We start from the raw sequence: 9,366 nt of genomic DNA, 5'->3' as shown, positions 1-9,366 counted from the left end.
TAAGTTGACTTTGTCATTTAAAATTTGTCCTTTAATGGTATAAGTACAACAACCAATGGTTTTTATTTATATTTATATTCATATTTTTCAATTAGTAAATTATTATTTTTTATTTCCTACCTACATTTCAATATATCCTTCTATATGAATATGTTATATTTCAAGATTTTAAAATTTAGATAATTGATATTGTAGGGCTCTAATTTTATTTTATTTTATTTTTATTTATTTATTTATAGATAGATATAATTTCTTAAATTTATATTTATATAAATTAAATTAACATCTTAAAATTTTTCTTTCCATAAGTAAATATCATTTCTTAAATTTATACTTATATTGATATGAATTAAATTATATCTTAATAACGTATATAATAAAATAAACAAAATTATAAACATTTTCTTCTTATAAAAATCATACAAATATAGTAACTACTACCTTGCTATGGAATTTCCTTGGTCTAACTATTACCTTAAAACTAGATCACAATTAACCAACAATTTATTGGTCAATTTTTTTTTAAATATAAAAATATAATTTTTAATTATGTAAAATTGAGTTTTTTTTAATTAGTTTATAGTAACTACTACCTTGCTATGGAATTTCCTTGGTCTAACTATTACCTTAAAACTAGATCACAATTAACCAACAATTTATTGGTCAATTTTTTTTTAAATATAAAAATATAATTTTTAATTATGTAAAATTGAGTTTTTTTAATTAGTTAAAATAATTGTGATATACTTATATTGGTTTACAATGAGTATATATCTATATGTTTTAATTAAATATTATATTTATAATATTTATATTTATACATAAATTTAATATTCTTATTTTAGTAACTATTACATTATACATACAAGAAAAATATTTGTAACTATATATTTATTTATATTCTTATTGTTTTTACAATAAAACTCTATAAGTTAGACTTCTCGAATTCTTTTTAGAATATGTTTGATTTATTTGCTTACATCACATAAATAAATTAAGATATAATTACATTATCACAAATTTTTTTCTCTACACAATTTTATTTATTTATTTATTTATTATTACTATTTTTAATTCATATATATATATATGATAATCTTATGGACATTTGACCAAAAATTAGCTTATCTTTCATAGTTTCCAAACATTTTTTTTCCTCGAAAGAGGCACTCCTTGGCTTATCATAATGCATGACCTTTCTTAGTGTTTTAACCGTGTTTTAACCATCCAAAAAAAAAAAAAACAACAATATAATAGAATATCATTTAAGTAGTCATCCTATTATCTACCGAGAGGTTCAAAAGAGAGGCTCCATGCTCCTAGTGCATCATAAAACTCATAAACAAAAAAAAAGGCCCCACATGACATTCTACTTGACATTTTAGAGGTATTGATAAATCTTTTTATTAAATGGATAGACATTCTAGAGTGATTCATAAATCTTCTTATTAAAAGGATATTGGTGCAATTATTTAACTGCTTAAGTCTACAAAAGTGTACATATTCTACCTCCTTTATATTTGAACTTCCTCTTATGAGGAAGCACATGTTCTTAACCATTAGGCACATTAGGATGTTATTTATGCAGTACTTTCTTATTAAGCAATTTCCACATTTCTTAAAATTCATAAAACAAACTCCTTTGAATTATTTGGTAATTTGTAACAATTATTATTTTTTGCAAGCTAAATAATTATTTTATATTGATTAATTAAAAAGATGCATTTTTCCTTTACTACTCCCACTAAGCCAGATTAGTAGCACAAGTACAATGTTTTTACTAGATTACCACATTATAAAAAATAACATAGTAGTATAATATTAAAAGTTTTTGGTTGTTAGGAGAGTTATTATAAATCTTATATCTATACTTAGCACAAGCAACAAATTTACTGCTTAATGAAAGAAAAACCAAAAACATAGACTTGAACATTTAAGCTTGAGGGAGAGTCACCGAAATTGTCTTTGAATTCTCATTTTTGTGTATTGAGGCTAGGAAATCTAGTTCTGCAATCTTTTTGGTTGGTAGAGACACTTTGTCTTTACTTGCGAGTAAAGATCAACAACTTGAAGATATTTTTTATAGTGGCCACGATTGGTATCATTGTTTGGGACCCAGTGTCACACATTTTTTCCAATCTCCTCATCCTCAAGAAAATTCCTTTCCACTCGAGCCTTTATTTTTGGAATGTTTATTTTGTTCATGGCTACCAGTGGAGTGTGCTTCTAGTAGATAATTTCCAAATTCTCAACATTCTGTTAAGCCCACATGCGAGGTTATTGTTGCCCATGATGACCATGTGGGCCCTGACCTATCCCAAGGTGAGGCATAATGAAAGGAAAACATACAACAATAATGGAGTAATGAAATTGCAAGGGAGGATGGTACCATAGAGGCATCTATAGCTAACTAGGCCACTAGGGATGCCAATATTGTTGAAAATAGCAACAAGAAATGCTGAATATAGAAGTGCTGAAAATAGCACTGCCATAAATAGCATTTCGAGATACCTTCCTATTTTAGTTAGTCCCTGAACTAAAATTGAGAAGTAAAATTCGAATTTGTTCTTAGCAGCTGTTTGATTAATAATTAATTAATTCATCTTGAGTTAATTAGTTGGAGAAAATCAAACATGAAGTCTTTGTGCGGACATGCAATAGTTATCCCATTGATTGAGGAATTTATCCCTTAGTTAAAGAGATAAGGATGAGTTGTAATTAGTTAGCTCAGTTAACTGAGTTAAGTCCAGATAGATTAGTTCAAATAGTTTGTTGAACTAATTCTGAGTTCAGTTAGTTAATGCATGCATGCATGCATGTAACTGTTGCACTTCAGATAACTGAATATTATCTCATAAATAACTCATGCATGTCAGTTCAGACAGAGACCCAGTTGAGATCAGATGGTGGGACAGTGTACTATCAGTTGCAGGAATATTCCATGGAGGATATCTCTTGCATGTAGAAGGAATTCATTCCTTGGAGATTGCGTAGTTACTTTTGGGTTTGGTGAGTGTGTGATGAGGCCAAGACACACAGGTCGTAGCATTGGACACCAAGGAAAAATGCACAAGGAAATAGGAGGCTTGGAGGGCTGAGGGAAGGCATATCTTGTGTTTATTCAGTCTGTGAGCTATATTGTTCGATTGTACTGAGAGCAGGATAGCTTGTGAGCTGATTCTTTGTGTAATCTGAACATATTTCCACTTGTATGATAATACAGAGATCGAGGTTTTTAGGTGAGGCTTTCCCCATAGTATTCTTTTGTGTTCATGTGTGATTGATTTCTCTTCATCTGTTATATGTGTTCTATTTGATCTTGCTCACAATCGATTAAGCTTCCACAAGTTTGTTGTAGAAGTATATATTGTATTTTTCTTTAGTATATTGTATAATATGTTGATCTACAGTGGGAATTTCTACAAATATAGGGAATTCAAAGGAGATAGACAAAGAAATATGACCAAATGTTTGTGGAGGAGAGGAAAGATGAGGGGGCAAGATGATGTGTCCATCCAGGAGATGGAAAAACTAAAGATGAAACTAGAATAATGAAAATAACCAAGTGTTGTCGCTGCGACAACACCCTCCAAGCACCAAATTTCAGAGCCTACCTTGGTCTTGCATATTGTCATCACAAAATTTGAAATCCATTGTATGCATTTTCTCTAAGTATTTTGGTCCCTTTTGCAAGAAAAGCAAAATGTCGTCTTTTCACATGTTAAGTCTCGCACAATGTATATGAGCTTGTTTTGGTGGTTTCAATGGGTTACCTTTGTGTAAATGAGTTTATCTTACCATGTAAACATCTATCACACTCATTTCCAAAGTTGTAAGCATTGTCACACAAGTGTCATCATGGTCGCCACAAAGTGTTTCTTTAGTGTCGCACTTGTCAGGAGTCATCGCAAAGTTGTTGTACAGAGGGAAATATGTTGTTCATGTGTCCTAGATGGTCTATGTTGTTTTGTCATCAAGTTTTTTAAGTGTGTGATCACACTCGAGCCTTATCATTGTTCAGATCAACTTCATCGATCCCACACTTAGTCAAATACCAAAAGCTCTCCGATCAAGAACCTTAGACTCATCCAGCCCTCCTAAACTGCTCATTGTGCAGTCTCATCCCTCTAGTTGCAACCCTGCCTCTTGACATTGCGCAATGGACAGTTCCCACCTTCCAGAATTGCACACTGCGTAGTTTCAGTGCTCTGGCCTTACCTCAACTACGCAATTCAACCCTCCATCCTGGCCTCAACTGTGCAATTTAGCTCTCCAGCCTAGCCTCAACTGCGCATTGGGTAGTCTCTGACCTCAAACCCAACCCTTGAGCTCTTGAGCTTTAGAATTGTGCAATCACTTGGCCTGCACTGCCTTCTAAAACTATGCAGTAGGCAGAATCAGTGCTCAACCCTTCAGCTTGGCTCACTGAGCTCCAAAACTGTGCAATCTCCTTGCTTAGTCCAGCCTGAACTGCGCATTGTGCAATCTCAAGGCTCAAGCTTCACCTCTGATTACCTGAGCTATGCAATTGCGCAGTCACTAAGCCTCTCTGTCAACTTTCCATCCAGTTTCGGCTCAATCAATGGATCAACATGCAACATTTTAGACTAGGTTTTTATCGGACTGATGTCGTCTTGTCATGAGTGAATTGTAAATGCAGGTACTCTATCATACCATGACATGATGATGAAGAAGGGAAACATGATATAAGACATCTTTTTAGTTGATTATGCAATTTGATCAATCAAGAGAAAGGAAAAGGACACCAATTTGCAGCCACAACTCAAGACCTAATATCATTGAATACTCCTTACCTTTAAGCCATATGGAGGTGGACAAAAGAGCATTCCCAAGAAGACACATAGTAAGGAACAACAAGAATGGCTTGACATTTCCATGTCAATAGTGTCATGTCATGAGTCATCGTATGCCACATCATTCTTATGGATTATGTAATTTCTTATTAAAAAATGTATTTTAAAGTGAAAGTCCAAAGGACATGTACAGAAGATGAAGAGTCATGTAAAGTTGAAAAGTCATAAGAAGTCAAACAATCATGAGGTTAGTCAAAGATTCACAAGGGAGGTGACACATCACCCCATTGGTTATATATACACACTCATTATATGAGAAAAATACTTTTCACCTTGGCTCCCCCCGCAAGGCATCAGAGAGACAATCTAGTTCTTTTGGGGAGAAAGTAGTGGCTCCAACGCTCCACTATTGGAGCTAGTGGTGTTTGTTGTATACATGTGTAAGAGAAATTTTACTTAATATATGAAGCCTGATGGACATCACGTTCTTCATGCATGGATTATGAATGTTTGTAAGACTATTATGTGAATGTTTATGATTCATGTTTGTTTTCACTTGTACTAAAGTAGTTGAACTATTTCGGTTATTTTAGTGCTTATCACATTGAGAATGTGTTGTAGTGATTGCAATGCTCGTCACATCTTTGTGGACCATTCTGCTGGATGTTAGGTGGATATCTCTTGTTTGTGTTTGTTTCTACCAGAGTGGTACTATTACCTCTCTCTTAGAGGGTCACTTTCTTTTCCCTCCGCAATAGAAGAACCTTGACACACCTACAACAGAACATTCACAACACACACTTGTTTTCGAAGGCACACATGCGTTCCTCTCTCTTTCTAACAGTTAGAGCTAAGGAAAATATATAAGAATATATGGCAACCAAGCCGATACTCTGGATGGGGCTCCTATTCCAAACAGTGTGAGGCCTAATTGGGACTTTGCATCAGGGAGATGCCCTTGGTTGGTGGATTTCCATCACCATAAACAAATGGAACTAGAAGGACGGCCACACAACAGGTTGTGCCCATTGAGTTTGCTTTGAGTCTCTTATTCAAAATATCTCTTCCCCAAATTGTAATCCCAAGATTCTTTTCTAAAGATCTTAATATTACCATCCCTGCGGAAGTTTTCCATAACCTGTCCCAATTTAAATTTGATGGAGAGGGTGAATTAAATCTTCATGAACATCTGTTTCACGTCATCTATTTTACTTTTCTAACATAATACATTGCAAGGATGTCGTGGCTAGATTACTCACCCTCACAATTGAAGTTCGCATTAATCGATGGTTTCATACATTACTCGTTGCTTCTATCCATTCATTCGACCAGCTTGCGAAGGAGCTTCATAAAGCATTTGACAGGTATGATTACCGGAATGTTCTTAAAAGAATTAATCAACTAAGAATGAAGCCTAATGAATCAATTGAGGATTTTTCTGATTGGTTCCTTCACCTTTGTTATGAATTTTTGGGAGAAGACACAGATTGGGATTTCTTTAAACAAAAGTTTAAGCATTTGGTTCATATCTCTTTGCATGGTGAATATGAACCCCCTGATTCTTTTACCTTCCCAACTCTTGTAAATCATGAGACGCCTCGAATTTTAGAGGAGGAACCTACTACTCCTTTTGTTCCTTGTCCTCCTCCTTTTCTAGTTCTGATGTGGGTGCCTCCTTGCGATGATAATAAAGTTGGGAAATCCACAAATCAAATTCCTAATCCATCTCTTCATCCTCCTTTTGTTTCTCATGATTCAGATCTAATGAAAGAAACCTCGGAGTGGCTCATGGAGCTTAGGATGAAGGCTAATCCTTTCACTCCTCAAGATGAATTGGCACTCTTAACATCAATCTTGAATCTGGTTCCATTGAAAGTGTTACTTATTCAAGGGGCATTTGTCATCCTCTATCATCTACATTGTTGGAAATAATACTGAGAGGGGGGGGTGAATCAGTATTATCAAGTCACTTATTTTCTTTTTCAAACCCAGATCATATACGCTACTTCAGTTAGATAAAACCGTGTATATACGCAACTACAGAGAAGGAAACCTGCATATGCAATGAAAACTTATAATTTAATTATCTTACTGATGTTGATCATCAATCTGTGTATTAGGATCAAATAAACAGTAACCAGAAACAGTAAAACAGATCTGAAGACAATCACACACACAAGAACACAAGATATAAGGTGGAAACCCAATGTGGGTGAAAACCACCTGCTGCAATTCGTCTCTATCTTCCTTTAATTAGAAACTTCTTTTTACAATGTACTGGTGCAGTCCTTTACCAGTACGCAGGCTACAACCTGCAGAGAGCTACAACCCTTTCTCATTCTCCAGCTTCTCCTGGAAGGGAGCTACAACCCCCTTAGCTCTTGCACTAGCCAAGATACTAGTACATAGGTGCTGGCCTACAGAAGGCTACAACCTTCTCTTTCTTCTAGGGACCACGTTTCATAAATTTTCAGACTGGATCCATGAACATCAATCAATCATCAAGAATTTCTACATCAAACAATCTCCTTTTCACCAATTAGAACTGAATCAAGTAGATAATTCTCTGACAGCTGTACCCAAAACACAGTAACAGTAACCACACACCAAATTCTGAACCCAGAACACTATAGCAATAAACAGAAGCAGCTAGATCACAACTCAAAAGATATACGCTACTTCAATAACCTGGAACCTGCGTGCATACGCTTCTGTGTTTGGAGAAACCTGCGTATACGTTGTTTTTATTCACTGAACCAGCGTGTATATGCGCCTTCGCTTTACTAAACCTGTGTACAGATCTATAAAGGATAATTCACTCTTTCAAATATTCAGACCTGGATTATCAAATTTATAGATCAAGCATGCGCCACATATAACAGATCAAAATCATACAAAGATACTACCATTCAAGGCTAAAGATTATGACCCATCAATAGAACTTATCCTTCTCTTTGCGCTAAGGTTCCTCCTTCATTCAGATCCAGATCTGCACCATAACCTCAATCACCAATTTCAGATCTAGCACTTATTAGATATTCAATTAATTCAGATGATCCTTTGCCAAATGATCTCCTTCCTCTTTTATAGTCTTAGGCCTTTCACAATACCACGGTCCAAAACCATAATAAAACAATACCAAGGACCCAATACTTGGGATCAACACTTCTGACGAGATACCATGGTCCAAAACCATAGGTTCACATACCAAGGACTAACTACCATGGACCAAAAGTAAGTTCTCCAACATATACGCACTTTTCCTTGCGTGAAAGTGCGTGTATACGCATACGCGCCTTTATAACGTCTAACCCGCGTGTATACGTGCATTCGTCTAGGTGAACCTGCGTATATATCTTTTCCTTCATTCTGAGAGCCTGTACTGAGATCTGTCACCAAAGTGAGTTGCCATCAAGGACAACACATGTGCCATAGTTCTAAATCAGTGCCACAATGCCAACAATCTCCCCCTTTTGACTTGATGGCAGCCCTAAGATCCTCAAAGTCATTCTCCCCCTTTTTCATCAAGGGCAAAGGGTTGTGCTCCCCCTGAGTACATGCTGAAATCTCTGCCCTGCTTTGCTGACCATGCTCACCCTGACTGAAGGAAAGATCTGTAAAAAGATGTTCTTCAAGAAGAACCATGACTTATACATCATAAAAGACCTTCCTATCACCAGAAGACTTAATACATACATCCATCACCCAACCAAGTGGGGATCATCCACCCAACCAAGTGGGGATACATCAGAATTTTACATATGACAACCAAGTACATTACATCTTCATCCCAGGCATAGTGGGGAAACCAAAATAGGTCGTTACATGACCTTGACACCATAAAAGAGATACATGACATAGAGACGAAATATCTAGAGCAAGACTTATGAAAATCACCAATAACTGATCTCAGGAGCATCTGTCAATCACCATTCAGATCAGCAGCCAAGATTTCCTTCTGTTCTCCCTCTGCCTTTGATCCACCTGACACCAACAACAGTTGTGACCTTGAACCAAAAGCTTCTAAGATGATGCCAACAATGCATCATTAGAAGTTAATCTGCTCCCCCTGAACCTGTGTCGGATGGTCTTTGTCAGACCCATATTAGAAAATCTTCAACCAGATCCTGTCCCTATTGATATCCATCAAACCTCCATATACGCGACTGTCTCTGCACAAACCAGCGTATGTACGCGGATCCTCCTCAGGAAACTCGCGTACACCCATTTTTCTATTAAACAGACAAGTTTTAACAACAGGATGATGCATCAACTACTCCCAGCTTCTGTCTGAGGTATTCAAAAGTTTCCCTGGGTAGTGGTTTGGTGAGAATATCAGCAACTTGTTCCTTAGAAGGAACATACTCCAATTTGACCTTTTGTTCCAACACTTGTTCCCGGAGAAAATGATATTTGATAGGTATGTGCTTGGTCTTTGAATGCATGACTAGGTTCTTTGAAATTCTGATTGCACTTGTATTATCACATAAGATGGAGATAGGTGGAGTACAAGTGATTTGAAAATCCTGCAAGGTTTGCATCATCCAAAGGA

Source organism: Pinus tabuliformis, chromosome 6 (genome assembly GCF_031772625.1).
Source record: "Pinus tabuliformis cultivar Carrire ecotype Pingquan chromosome 6, CPIR1, whole genome shotgun sequence".
Lineage (NCBI taxonomy): Eukaryota > Viridiplantae > Streptophyta > Pinopsida > Pinales > Pinaceae > Pinus > Pinus tabuliformis.
Note: the sequence above shows the minus strand (reverse complement) of the source record.